The sequence below is a fragment of the Pholcus phalangioides genome, unplaced genomic scaffold (genome assembly GCF_987345545.1).
Source record: "Pholcus phalangioides strain wild (caught in Gottingen) unplaced genomic scaffold, Ppha-v1.0 ptg000011l_1, whole genome shotgun sequence".
NCBI lineage: Eukaryota > Metazoa > Arthropoda > Arachnida > Araneae > Pholcidae > Pholcus > Pholcus phalangioides.
The window spans coordinates 17,165,203-17,180,830 of record NW_028301604.1 but is presented as its reverse complement, the minus strand read 5'-3'; the positions used below and the strand labels follow the sequence as shown (position 1 = coordinate 17,180,830).

At 35.8% G+C, this 15,628-nt stretch overlaps 2 protein-coding genes across 6 annotated transcripts in view; one reads left to right on the top strand and one right to left on the bottom strand.

Annotated features, from left to right (window-relative positions):
• The window catches only part of Syn (synapsin), a 208,488-nt gene that overhangs the window by 67,199 nt on the left and 125,661 nt on the right, over window positions 1–15,628 (bottom strand). The window lies entirely within an intron of this gene.
• Timp (Tissue inhibitor of metalloproteases) overlaps window positions 1–15,628 on the top strand; it is a 76,928-nt gene that overhangs the window by 4,864 nt on the left and 56,436 nt on the right. The window contains exon 1 of one of the 5 annotated variants that reach the window (XM_089239168.1): window positions 13,837–14,130. The exons of 3 other annotated variants lie outside the window; for them this stretch is intronic. The gene's annotated coding sequence lies outside the window, so the exon portion shown is untranslated. Of the gene's footprint in view, window positions 1–13,836; window positions 14,131–15,628 lie in introns of those variants that run through there. One more of the 5 variants, XM_089239177.1, reaches the window with a different exon arrangement.

The window sequence follows — 15,628 nt, the reverse complement described above, 5'->3', positions numbered from 1 at the left end:
AGTTTTCGAGCATGTGAGAGGATAATAATGTATGCAAAATAAAAGCCATTCCAGTTCGAAAATAATTTTACCCACAAAAGAGAAATATATGGCATCCGGGTAACACAGAAGGCGTTTTCAATTCTATATTTAATATGTTCAGTATACATTTAAAGCTCAATCCCCGTCTTCCATTTTCCTGCTTTCGTTCTCCAGAACAACTTTTTTGCCGCACCTCTATTGTAGTGTCCTTGAGCATAAATAAAAACATGTACTCAAACATACAAAAAGCCAGAGCAAAGCTTAAAATTTTTTTCAAGAATGTTGTTGAATAAATTGAAAAGAGAGGGGGGGGGGGAAGGAATCATGAATATGAAAAATGATTAAGGAGTCTCTGAGAACTTGTACCCGAATATGTTTGTTCAGTTATTACTTGCGTTTCCCTTGCGATATGAAAAAAACAAAACATAATTCTTGAATACAATAATACAATCAGCGAGTCCGATCTAATAAAAATAAACTTCATAGAAACATTACCAGGGGGATGAAACAGATGTAAAGCATGTATTTATGTTTATTAGCCATAACATCATATCTCAAATTCTAAAGAATAAAATATCCCTTGAATAAATAAGAGACTATTATTGAGAAGTGGCACTTGAAACAAACTTCACTAAAACTAATTTGATTGATTTCATGAAATATTATGGCTTTTTTTAGTTCCAAAATTGCGAATATTTGACAGTCCTAGATGACATTGAAATTGTTTATAACTTACAGAAATACATCTCAATGATATACAGGAGTTGGGCAAATAATGTGAACACCTGTGCAAAAAACAACACTCGAGGGAACCTGTCGTATACGTCCGCTCTCTAGTGGAAGAGTTCCACTTAGTGGGCTATAATGTGCACACATCAGTCTAGTCGTAGCAGTGATAGCGTTCGGATGCGATGTATATTGGGGCGTTAAAACTTCGTTATGGCTGACCTCACAGATTTCGAAAGAGGCATGATTGTTGGAGCCCGTCTTGCCGGGGCCACAGTAATGAAAACGGCCACCCTTGTTGGTGTCGGGAGAAGTACTGTGTCGATGGTAATGACAGCCTATAGCAAACAGGGAAAGACATCATCTACCAAGCATAACAGTGGCCGAAAGTCGAAGATGGCTGATAGACCCAGAAGGGTTTTGAAGCGGATTGTGTGTGTGTGTGTGTGTGTGTGTGTGTGTGTGTGGCCAGAAAGCACAAGATAACAGCATCCTAGATAACATCTGAGATGAACACACATCTACAGGAAGATGTATCGACAAAAATTATCCGCCGTGAACTGCATGCAGCAAACATACAAGGTAAGGCGACTATTCCAAAATCATTGGTGACACCACGCAATGCCATGAAACGACGAACATGGTGTCACGAACATAAGAATTGGACACAACAACAATGGTGGAATGTCATCTGGTCAGACGAATCGTCGTTCAAATTATTCCAGACTAACGGACGTGTTTACGTTTGGAGAACGCCAGCGCAAGCTTATGATGTTGACTGTCTCCTTTCTACTGTTAAGCATTGAGAGGGATCAGTGATGCTGTGGGGCGTCATGTCTCACCATGGTATCGGCCCACTTGTTGTCCTGGATGGGTGGGTTTATGCACCGACTAGACATAATTGTTTAGTGGGCTATGGTTTATGTCAGTATTCTGGCCGACCATCTTCACTCACTGGTGCAATATTAGTTCCCTGATTCTCTACCTGTGTTCCAAGATGTAATTCGCCCGTTTACACTGCTGGAATTATCGGACACTGACTTGATGTACACCATGATGAACTGCAACACCTTGTGTGGCCCGCTCAGTTCCCTGATCTTAATATAATTGAACCTTTGTGGGGTATTTTGGAGGCCAAACTGCGCAGTAGGTTTCCACCTCCACAGACACGTTCTGAATTAGTGACCTTTTTGCAGGAGGAGTGACTACGTATCCCCTGACTGTGGTGCATGACTTGTATTTGTCCATCCACGACGGATACAAGCTGTAATTAATGCTAAAGGAGGGCCAACAGCCTATTAATAAAGATTTTGTCTCATTTCACAGGTGGTCATATTATTTTGTCCAACCCCTGTAGATAGTAAACCTGGAACACTATTTGCTTTCATAAATACAACTATACATAAACTGAAGAGCCAAAAAAACTGGTACAGGCATGCATATGCAAATAAAGAGATATGGAACCAGAGTACGGCGCTGCGGTCGGCAACGCCTATATAACACAACAATTGTCTGGCATAGTTGTTAGATCGGTTACTGCTGCTACAATGGCAGGTTATCGAGATTTAAGTGAGTTTGAACGTGGTGTTATAGTCGGCGCACGAGAGATGGGACATGGCATCTCCGAGGTAGCGATGAAATTCGGATTTTCACGTACGACCATTTCACTAGTTTACCGTGAATATCGGGAATCCGGTAAAAAATTAAATCTACGACATCGCTGCGGCCGGAAAAAGATCATGCAAGAACGGGACCAACGACGACTGACGGGAATCATTAAACGTGACAGACGTGAAACCCTTCCGCAAATTGCTGCAGATTTCAATGCTGGGCCATCAACAAGTGTTAGCGTGCGAACCATTCAACGAAACATCATCGATATGGGCTTTCGGAGCCGAAGGCCCACTCGTGTACGCACAACACAAAGCTTTACGCCTCGCCTGGGCCCGACAACACCGACATTGGACTGTTGAGGACTGGAAACACGTTGCCTGGTCTGACGAGTCTCGGTTCCAATTGCTTCGAGCTGATGGACGTGTACGGGTATGGAGACAACCTCATGAATCCATGGACCCTACATGTCAACAGGGGACTGTTCAAGCTGGTGGAGGCTCTGTGATGGTATGGGGCGTGTGCAGTTGGCGTGATATGGGACCCCTGATACGTCTAGATACGACTCTGACAGGTACGTAAACATCCTGTCTGATCACCTGCACCCATTCATGTCCATTGTGCATTCCGATGGACTAGGACAATTTCAGCAGGACAATGCGACACCCCACACGTCTAGAATTGCTACAAAGTGGCTCCAGGAACACTCTTCTGACTTTAGACACTTCCGCTGGCCACCTAAATTCCCAGACATGAACATTATTGAACATATCTGGGATGCCTTGCAACGTGCTGTTCAGAAGAGATCTCCCCCCCCCTTCTCACTCCTACAGATTTATGGACAGCCCTGCAGGATTCATGGTGTCAATTACCTCCAGCACTACTTCAGACATTAGTCGAGTCCATGCCACGTCGTGTTGCGGCACTTCTGCGGGGTCGCGGGGCCCCTACACGTTATTAGGCAGGTGCACCAGTTTTTTTGGCTCTTCAGTGTATATACCATTATTATCATTTTTTCGAATGAGAAAGGAATGTAAACCCTCAGTATCAATCATTTCTTAGTAAACTGCGGCTCTTCTACGAAAATGAATTGTTTCATCGATAAAAAAAATGTCTACGATGATTATAACTTAAAAGATAATATACAACGAAGAGATTAAAAAAAAAACATTCTTTCGCTCTTTATATACGTAATATTATTTGATTAATAGGTATTAGAGATATAATGAACGTTTTGTTGCTTAAACCAAGAGCAAAGCTTACCAAATAATTCAGGTAACCCTTTCCACTTATTGTTGTCATCAGAAGCGTCTACTGATGATAACTTATAATTACAATATAAGTTCCTCGGCGTTCATCACGCAACAAAGAGAACAGATTTTGTTCCGTAATTTGTGGTTACGCGAGAGAAATCCAACCCAAGTGTTTTAGGGTGCCCTTGAGTAGCGCCATTAACTGAGAATAATATCAGGTATTTCCACGATGTTTTCAAGCACGACACACACACTCTTTCTTTGCTTCTGTTTCTTTTTTTTTCTTATTTGCTCTCTCTTTGGACAATGACTCATCACTTACAACTCATATTTGACAAACTCCCCCCCCCCCACTTTTTTTAAAGAGTATTAGCAACCTTCTTGACACTTCACACCGTTTTCCTCTTTAAGAATGTCAATTTTTGAGGTTACCAAAAGAATCTTTAGAGGGCATTAACCGCAGAATGAGCAACATCTTGTTTTTCAGTCTCGTAATAACGCCATTTCTCAGACCACCATTAGAAAAATGCTGTGAATGTACATGTTTATTTGATTAGGTTGTTGGTTCAAAATGCTTGATGCATTAGCAATTATCTGTTCGCTTAAAGTTCTTATATATATATATATATATATATATCGGAAATTATGTGCTGTTTTTTGGAAAATAAACTTTACAAAACCATAAAGCGCAAAAATGGCATTAAAACTATTCATCCAGCCAACCAGTTATTCAATAAAAATACGCGGTAGACTACATGCAATCCAAGAGTAATGGTTAAAACCTTACAGACGCCAAACATTTCTATTAAAATCTTCATAATTTCTCGGGTCGACAATAATTTCACCTTACTGAAAATGCAAACATGTCGCTGTAAGCATGCGATCAAACGCTATTATTTATTATGAGTTGGCTTTTTCTTCTTCTAAAATAATGATTGAAGCTTTTCAAATAAAAAACGAACTGAGAAAAGTTGAAAAACACATATTAATTATTCAGACCTCTACCATCAAATGGTAAAAAATATTACTGAATACAGTATAATTGAACTTAACATGAAAGATGCTGTATTATTTTATAAATTGAGTTAGGATGTATAATTGAGTTAGGATGTATAATTGATTTAGGATGTATGTATTGATTATACAGGGTGTCCTGTAAGTGCTAGCACGGCCTTTATCTCATCAACCGTCCGTCCGTCGTAGAGGTATGATTTCAGTTTATAAAATGTTCAACAGGCGTTCAAAAATTACCCTGTACCAATTTTGAGAGTAAAAATACAGTGTGTGACAAAATAAAAAAATCTAAATTTTTATACGGTCCCCCTGTACTCTAACTTCTAATTAGAAAGTTTGTTGAAACCTTATCTCTCCTGATGCCTACAAAAAAAATCCATGTTTTTCAGTGCAATATTCACAGAGATATTCGAATTCGAAAAACGGAGGAAATTTGGGAAAGAACAGCGTTAAATGCGGGTAAAACGGTTTTTCCGCAATCAGAGCTGTTTTTTCCCAAATTTCCTCCGAATATCTCTGAATATTGCAGTTAGAAATGGAATTTTTTTTGTTGGCATCAGGAGAGACAGCGCAATAACTTTCTAATTAGAAGTAGAATACAGGGAGGACCGTATAAAAATTTAGATTTTTTTTTTATTTTGTCACACTGTATTTTCACTCTCAAAACTGGTACAGGGTAATTTTTGAACGTCTGTTGCGAATTTTTTTAATTGGAATCATATATTCTATATCTATGACGGACGGTTGATGAGATAAATTCCGTGCTAGCACTTACAGGACACCCTGCATACTCAGAATGTAGTGCAGCACCGATTAGGAGCAAAAAAAAAAATTCCACATGATTCTTTCCATACGTTAAGATACTAATTATTATTATTTATTAAAAAACCATAATAACTCAAATGCACATCGAACACTCGTTTTTCGTTTTTTTTCTAAAATCTCTTCAAATCGAAAAGTTTATGTAATTGTAAATAAATGCTTTCACTTAAAGCAAATGGCTCTAATCACAAGTAATTTTGGGAACTATAATCATAACTGAAAATATTATACATTATGAATTTTGAGACATCATTTTTCAAGTTTGTTTGAAATAAGCTGTTTAATGCAGCCTCTTCTTTGACAGGTGAACAGTTAATAAGATATTCAATGAGAGAGCGAAGGACAAATCTTCGTTCTCTTTACTTGCAATTCGATGAACGAAAGGCATTTTTTTAGTTTTACTAACGTTCCAAGTGAAATCTAATACTAGAGTATTAATCTAATACCAGAAAGTGGAACTTGAATAGAGTGAGAATGTGAATATCTTATATATGAGGGGGAAAATTCCGGTCCAGAAAAAAGTGGCCCTGGAGGAAGGTACCTCTTAGGCCGTGATTACACTGTAAAAGTTTAACTTTTATTAAACTTGAAAATGCAACCAATAAGCGCATCGGTTACATTTGAGCGAATGTAACCGATACGCTTATTGGTTGTTTTTATCAAGTTTTTGTAAAAGATCTTCCATCAAACTTTTATATTTTAATATTTTAATCCCGGCCTTAAAGGGATTTTGATGCAGGGATTCACACACGTTTTTTTTAGCTTCGATATCAAAATCAGCATGATCCACTTTGCGACCTACGGGTTTGGTTATCGAGATTAGTGAAACTAGTGACGCAATAAGAGCATTCATAGTAGGTCTGGTAAGTGAATTTTGTACAATCCGTCCCTGCGACGAAGTTTAAGGTGACACATAAGTTAAGAACCCCTATTTTTATGTATATGTTAAGGGCCCTTTCACACGGAGCGGATGCGGATGCGGACGCGGGTCCGGAAGAAGTTTTAACAATTGGAATATACTGCGCCTTTCAGACGAGCCGAAAAATCTCCGCACCTGGGAAATGTTCATGCAGGTCCGGACGTCGTCCGCATGTGTCAAAACCTAAGTGCGGGCTCCGCATCCGCACATAGAAGTTTTGACAATAGGTTTATTCGGAGCTACTCACACGATGCGGATGCGGAGCGAATTCGTCCGCATCTTTGGCTACTTTTTAAAGCTTATTTTGCACTGAATTTTTTTAATTATTTGCCATAAATACCCATAAAAACACCATATGATGTCCCTGCTCATTAATATAATGTACCTACATACGTCTATCCCTCCGTTTCCTTCTGAGATGGAGATATAGCAACTTTAACTGCCTTTTGTCCATATTTGACAATTTTATACAATAAAACCTGTCAACAACGGCCACTGACGGGACCAAAATTATAAGCCGTTCTATTCATTACGAATATTTAATTGACTACATACTTTAATAACTTTTAAATTTAATTTAAAAATTTTAATTTTTTCTTTTTAAATTTTTAAAATTATTTAAAAATATGAATATCTGAAATATTATTTTATATATTTGTTATTTTTTTAAATTTTTTAACTGTTAATTTTTTAAAACTTAAAAAAAAATGTTTTTATTAAACAACGTTATCCACGTACGGTGTTCACTCAGGGCCGGATTAAGACCTTTGAAGACCCTAGCACTTGAATGTTTTTGGTGGTCTATAAACTTAAAAAAATGAAATTTTATATTTCAGAAATGACTAATCTAAGGATGGGATTTCACTCTAAAAGGTTTATGAAAGTTATTTTATAAACCTTGAAAAATGTAACCAATAAACACATCTATTACATTCGAGATAACTTAACTGATCTGCCTATTGGTTGCATTCATTTTTTTAAATGAACCTTTATAAAACTTTTATAGTGTAATCCCGGCCTAAGACAGAATTGTGATATTTCTAAGCACAGGCATTTTGAAAGTCTCTACCCCTCCCCTTTTTTATTACTTGCAAATTCTTTGATATCTCCTGAATTTTTTTTTTTTTTTTTTTGGAACATCGAATGTTTTGAATGTTTTTGGAGAATTTTCTTCCATATTTTTCCGAAAAGACGGATTTTTTTTTTCAAAATATTTTGAAAATATTTGAAGACATTTTCTCCCATCGACTACTTGTGAGGATCGGAATGAAGACATCTTTATTCCCATATTCTATGTGGCTCTAGATTAAACCACCAAAGAATGCCTCTAGGCTGCCTATGGGCGCTGAATCAGGGGTGAAGGAGAAAAATAATTACAAAAATTGAGAAAAAACAGTTTTTATGCACGAATTTCGAACTAAAGATGCGGGCGATTCGTCCGCATCTTCAGCGATCGTTTGAAAGGGTATGCGGACCCGCGTCCGCATCCGCTCCGTGTGAAAGGGGCCTAAATGACATTATGACTCTCTGATAGAAAAACTTAGTCTACTTCATTAAATGTGCGAGAACACTACAGGATTTTATGAAACAATTAAAGAATCAGATAATTTTTTAGTTTTCAAATCATTTTATACTCCGTATGGTCTTCCATGATATACTGACCATTACAACGGTCTTCACGTGACAAGTGGAAATTGAATAGCTCACCAATCACCGGAGAATTAAAAAAAAAGCATGTGAAAAACGAATGGATGCATGATGCTACAGAAACAATTTCTACTGAAAGAAAACAATATTATTTATTTCTCTATGTTTATCGCTCTGGAAGTTACAACCTTACACACGCATATATATATATATATATATATATATATATATATATATATATTATTCTAAATCTATTCTATTCTCACCAACTGGATTAAAAAAAAAAAACATGTTTGCATATATGCTTCATGCTCACCAGAAGATAGAGGTCTAAAACTGCGTGGGATGCGGTCACACATATTATTCATTTATCACAGGCGGTCGGTCAACAGGGAGCCTCTTTTCGCATTCTATGCTAATCTTAAAGCTCTTTTAAAACAATTTTTTTTCTATTTATCGCGTCTCTCTTCTTGTCTATTACATCATCGCGTTGGATCAGATAAATAAAAACGTGTTTTAACCTCCATTGTTTTTCGACGTTGAATGATACAGACGAGGCAATTGTATGATTATATATAAAGAGCCGGAATTCGGCAATGCGCGAGAGAGCAAAAAAGCCACGACTGATATGCCACCAAATAAATAAATAAGCTTCTCGCATATAAACAATATGCACCGTACAACATTGTGTATAATTTATAAAACATTATTTTTATTGGATAGCATGCATAGAAATTTCAACCAGCAAAATAAACAGACGTAGAAAAAACACATTCATCAATATTTAACCCTTAAATGTTCAAGATTTTTTGTTTTTATTATTCTATCAATTTAAGGGTTAGAATAAAAAATTATAATAATTTTTTTTTAATCTTAAAATAAATAAATGTGTAAGTGTTATACAATATTGCTTGTTCCTACCATTTAAAAAATATATGCGCAAAAGTTTAGAAATTTATACGTGTAATATCAGCAACACGAGGGTGTCCTCATTTCTTTACATTTGAATTTTTTCACAGCTATCTGTGGCCAACCTTAGCTACTTGTCATGGCCGCCTTCCTTAAAAAATGCTTTGCATATATACGAAGCTACGCATACAAGTGTTAAATACTATAAACTGAAATTATACTAAAAAAAATATATATATATATATATTCGCCGAAATATTCCAGTAAGTTACACGATTTTGTTACATTTATTTATTTAAAATATATTTTGTTTGTTTGTTTTATTTATTTTTTAATGAGAGAGATCAGTATATACAACAATGATTCCTACATTAGGAATATTAATTAGGTAGGAATATAATTTAGGAATATAATTTGTAGGTGAAACTGTCGTATCGAGAGAAGGCAGGCATTAACAGAAATTCATTAGGATAGTATATAATTGAATTTTTTTTTTCGATATTTTAACTTTTTTACAAAAATATCAAAAATTATTTTTAATATTTGGTCGTCTTGGGAGGGGGGGGGGAGCGCAGGCCCTTCTGAGTACGCTTCTGCTCTTATGGACACGACACCCCTCCGGGCCATGCCCAAATAGGCCCATGAGTTAGGATGGTCATGGTTCTAATGACAGTTCTGCTGAATTATGGAAGCAGTCAAACTTTTTCCACACCATATTTCACTTAGAAGATTCATTTCTTTACATCTGAATTTTTTTCACAGCTATCTATGGCCACCCTTAGCTACTTGTCATGGCCGATTTCCATTTGATTTTTACTTTGTGGCCACCTTAGTTATAGAGGGTCAGGAGATGCTTGAGCCAGACATACCTATTCTGCCCACGAACTGGCGACCCCCGGTATTAAATGCGGCAATTTTCTTACACGGATGTCATTATTTAGTTCAGGGGACTCCAACGAAAAGCTACCGTGGAACCCAAACAAATTTTGAATATTTCTTCAATACATACATTGGCGTACGCAAAGGGGGGAGGGGTTCTAATCCCCCCCCCCTTATTAGAACTTATTTATAGTTCCCTCTTAATTATAGTGTTATTTTGCAGAAAAAAACGTAAACCCCCCCTTGAGAAGAAAAAACTTAGTGTTATTCTCCCTTTTCGTGAAGTATTACCAAAAGTGAAAGTACTTATTTGTTTTCACACAAATTTTTAATAGAGTCAACCTTAAGAGGGTTATTTAAAAATTCATAAAATTATACGAATGGCAAATATCGAAGTTCGAGGCCTATTTTACGAACACATGCCGAATAAACATTTCTGCAATATTTCAGAATTTCTTGACGATAGTTTTTTTTTATCTTACGGATGAGCTCGAAAACTGCAATCTGAGAAAATCACGTTTCAAGTGTTTCTTCTTATATACGTTTACACTATAATTCATTATTTCTTTCTTTTATTATGAAAGAACAAATTTACAATTAAAATGAAATTTTTGGAGATTTTATTTTTGAATGGGAAGCCATTATATTGTGCAATTACATCTTGGGAAGCCATTTTTGAAAATCAGACTATATGGGTGGTGAGACCCCTTAAGTAGGTGTGAGAACTGGATAAAATTACGGTTGCTTAATGTTTCGATGTTTTTAAACACCGAAGTTACATTCACACGTAAGCTTTATTTATTAATTCTTGACTTTTGAATACTTTGAATTGAATGTTGCATTACTTAAAATATACAATGTAAAATATCATTAAAGCCTTCGCAGCACTAAAAGCAAGAAGACAACCTATTTGATTTACTGTTTTGATACACACACCCACATTTAATACTCCAGCTTGTTAAATGAATACTAGACAGCTATTTATGCATTTCGTTAATTTGTAAAAGTGATATGTTGATATGTTAATAGTCTATGTCAGGGGTGGCCAACTTCTTTCTGTTCGCGGACCAACATAATGGTCAGCTATAGCGTCGCGGGCAGTATCAGTGGTGCAACTTCGGTGTATAAGCCGCTCCATTATTAATTGAATTAATTAGTTAGTTATTAAATTAATTTCGTCACTAGAAATACAAATGTTAATCAAGAAATCTGCTGTAGGAACCGATAGTTCAAATAATGGTAACAAATTTAATTTTTTCACGGTACTTTTACCTTGTCGCGGGCCGCACAAAATCACTTCATGGGCCACATGCTGCCCATGGGCCAGCTGTTGGCCACCCTTGGTCTATATGATAATTTAATTTACTCATTTTGTGTGTGTGAGTGATTCCCGAATTATATATCTAAATGTTTGTTTTTATTTGTTTTAAATTTTTTTTTCATAGAAATAGTAGTTAAACTATGCCAGTTATATTAAAACATGCTAGTTAAAATAGAATGATAATAAATCCTTTCCGCCTCTTTATACATCGTTTACATTATCAGCATGCTTATTGTCAGAGTACATAATTTTTTAAGAGTTTGTTCACCATATTTACTTTCTCATGTTGTTAAATTCTTGAATGTGAAATTGAATACCTTGATGAAAGATGACTAAGTAAATGGGAGTCATAGCATACTTCAGAATTTATTTTGACAGTAATTATGCATAAAATACTCGATAACTATGCCTATAAAAACACGATATATGAAGGGGGCCCAAAAATGCGTGTTTGCTCAGGGAGAACTTACGAGGAACGGACCCTGGCCCCAGGGTTCCGTGGAACACCAGTTGGAAACCTATGATTTAATTCCATGGGAATACTGCGTGTAGTTTGTCACAAAAATTAATAAACATGAAAATCAAATTAACTATACACACACAAATGACTGAAGTAATAACACTGGAAAACACAACAAATTGCGCCGACATGAAAATATGCAATTCCGCATGGTTTCAACCTGCTGAACATAAATATGACCAGGGCCGTAACTGGGGGGGGGGGGCAGGGTGGACAACTGCCCCGAGCGGAAAAATTTATGGGGCGGCACTTTTAGGTGGGAACAAAGAACACCGTGTTATAAAATTATTTTTTTTAAGAATTTTAAAGTTGTAAGGTCGGCGGAATAATGGTTGCTCCGGGTGGCCGAATCATGTTTGCCCCGGGTAGCAAAAATCCTAGTCACGCCCCTACATATAACCATGAAAAAGTGCTATTGGTTCTCGTTACGGAGATATAAATATATTGCCATGTTAAATGTTAAAAAAGTGCTTTAAAAGCCGTGATTGTGTCCGTCATAAAAATATACATTTCCGAATGATTTTGACCTACTGAACACAACTATTACCACGAAAAAGTTTTATTTCTGACCCCCCCCCCTTTTTTTCGATATTACCTTGTTAACATTAAAAAAAGTGCTTTACCGTCGTAATTATATGTTGAAAAAATGGTAAAGAACACTCTTTCCCCATTGAACAATCATCATAGACCCCCGGGCCAAGTGATTTTTCTGAATCCCACCAGCCAATTTTACATGCTTACTCTCGAAAATTTCAACTAGATCTCATTTTTGTGAGGCCCCCTCTTCTCTCGATCTCCCCGGGTGGGCCCATGCGTTAAGACGGCCCTGTAAGGGATGCTGCTCCTTATGTCCAGTACGAACGTAATGCAAAACGAAGTATGTATGTGTCAGAGGCCTATAAATGAACTATTGTATTATACATACACATTTACGTTTCTATGAATTTTTGTTGTGTTCCAATGTATTTGTGTTGTGTTTTTAAGTATGTATCAGTGTTGTGTCTCTATATATTGGTGTAGTTTCTGTATATTAATGTTGTTTTTTTCTGTGCAGTTATTTTGTTTTCTATAATATGGGCTTTGACTTGATAAAAGTTCGCAATGAAAACGTTTATAAGCGTATTTCAAGCTTTTATCAACTCGACTTGGTAAAACCTAGGTTTTATTAAGTCTTCGGGCTTTTACCGTAACATATATATTTTTTATAAGCGTTAAATCACCCTCTGCCCGCTGCATTTATCATGATATATATATTTATACTTTCGTTATTACATGTATGTATTATTAATTTTTTCTAACAACCTCCCTCTCTTCCCCCTGTCCCCCTTTCATTTTTTTCTCTCTAAAACGAAAATAATTCTATTTTACATTTTATAACGAGTTGTATTGTTATTGAGTTTTTTCATTGTAACAACCAGTATGGGACCTTGGTGTCTCTTTGGCAGTTTTCATTTCATTGAGAACAATTTATCGTTTTACCAACTTTTTCTTTACATGAATAAAATTCCTTTGAAATTACAAAAAAAATTCAAAATGCGTAATTAGTTCATGTTCAGAGTAATTAATCGCTATTAGGGCTGGGAATCGGGGATTAAAATTTTTAACTGGTTAACCAAAAATTTTAACGATTAATCGACTGATTGATCGAATATTTTTTGTTACCATATAGCACTGAAAAAAATAGATGATATAAAAATCCATTTCCCAAATGGTACTTGTGACGAGAGGAGCTGATGCTTGCTCCCAAGAAAATACGGAAAAAAAAAATACTGTACTACTTGTTTAAATATGGTCACTTATCGATAATGTCATGTATAGGATGGTAATTCGACATCTAATTCGTTTTTTTTTTTCAAAAAAAAATCAAATTATATAAACTTTTAACAAAAATTTTAATCGAATTTTAATGGGATCGATCGAGTCGATTAACTCAACTAAAATTTTTGACTGCGATTAACAATTGATCGATTAACCGACCCGATTAGTCGATTAATCGGACCAGCCCTATAAAAAATACACGCAATGCATTAGGTGTAGTGTGTATAGAAAATAAGAGAGAGGTTTTTTTCTCTCTCTCTCATAAAAAATGTAAACCGAGGAGAGGCAGAAAATGACGCCATTCATCCACTATGAAGTTCGCTATTTGCAAGTAATTTTGGCGAGAATTGGCGACGGATATGATTAGCGGCTTTTTAAACACGAGGAGAGAGTGTAGCAGGAGATGAATCTCTCACACATAATCAGTAAGGGTCGTCTGCACTCGCGTCAACATCGTCAGTTCGCCGTCGTCAGTTCGTTGTCAAAGTCATAATTTGTTTGTCTCCGTTTTGTTTATTTTGAATTTGAACGCGCACAAAAGTAATTTGCGTTCACACGTAAATTGAGTATTTCGTTCTATCGTGAGTTCATAACATCGTCATATTTTTGGATTACAAACCGTTTTGGGGTGTTCTGTATTTTTATAGCAAGTGCTGCATCGATTTATCAGGTCTGTTTACCAATAATAATTTATTTATACCTATTCGCGTTCGATAATATTTTGGTTGAAATGATCGTGATGATTTATATTACCTTTTATAATATTTAAGTTGACTGTGATGGAAAATGTTTACGAATTTGTAATTAGAGTTTGCCGTGACATACGATGGTGTTATTAAAATCAATACATTTACTTGGATAAAATGAATAAAGACTAAACTAAGAATATGACCCTTGCCTACATATAATGATTGATTGCCGATCAATCGAAATTCACGAGCAATCAGTTTAACCCTTTGAGCGGCAATTAGAAAAATCACTAAACTCCCCTTTTCTATAAATTCCATTATATATTTTAATGAAGTAGGTTTTTTTCTGATTTTCAGCAGGCACAGAACAAACTAAGGGGGTAAAAGGGAAGAGTTTCTCTCCCATTTGAGAAATGAGTTGCAAAATATCTCGGCTTGTCAATGCTAAAATAAGAGGCTTTTATGGAGGTGTGATATCTCGTCATTGCCGGTTAAGGGGGTTGATGCACGATCTTGGCTTCCCATGCTTTCCTATGGGAAAAATCCCCCGTCTTAGAGGAACACTTAAAAACTTTCTATTCACTTTAGGCCCTCAATTGTTTTCTCCGAATTCTATGAATATTTTTGTACAATTTAACGAGAGCCTTTCTTATTTTAATTGTTTTCTTTCGAATTTTAATTTCAACAAGAAGCAACTTTTTCAAAAATTACCAAAATCTACCCGTACTTTGTGCTATAAACATTTTTGAAAATCATTTTAAAATGAGCAATCCTCTCGTTAAAGTGTGCACCTTTTCAATGCTGAGAGACACGCTAAGTAAGTTTCAAGACATTTTTGAACAGGTGGTGTTTGAGAAAATGTTCCTTATCTGATAAAAACATAGTTTTGAGAGGTTGAAATAGTATTTTGATGGAAAAAACAGCGTATATGCCTGCCAGCGGTTTATATAAAAATAATTTAAAAATACTTCTTATGCAGATATAACAAAAATTCGCAGTTAGAACGCAGAAAACTTTATGGTACTATATTAAAAAATTGAAAAATTTTAAAATGGTTTTTTTTGGCAAATTTGCTTGCATCAACCCCGTTAACCAGTGATATGACAATTAATTTCTCCTTCCCATTTTCTTCTTTTTAAAAGTTTGAAGCTAATAAATTATATTTTCTTGATTAAAATTTCTTTATGAATGCGTTGAAATTGACTTCATCATGTTCTTAACCGTGTTTTTGAATCATCAAAAAATTATAATTGAAATAATTCGATCGAAAATCAGCAGTTCGTTTGCCGTCGGAGCTAGGTGACTACAGTAGTTAAAAGATGTATCCTGAGTTAATTGTTTCGGAGTTCCGATATTGATTTATTGCCGGGAATTTTTACTTTGGTCATCCAGGAGAGAAATTTGAATGTGAATTTCACTATCAAATGTTTTCATGCCACCTGACACCAGAGTAGTTAGCGCACCAGCAGGTCTGGATTT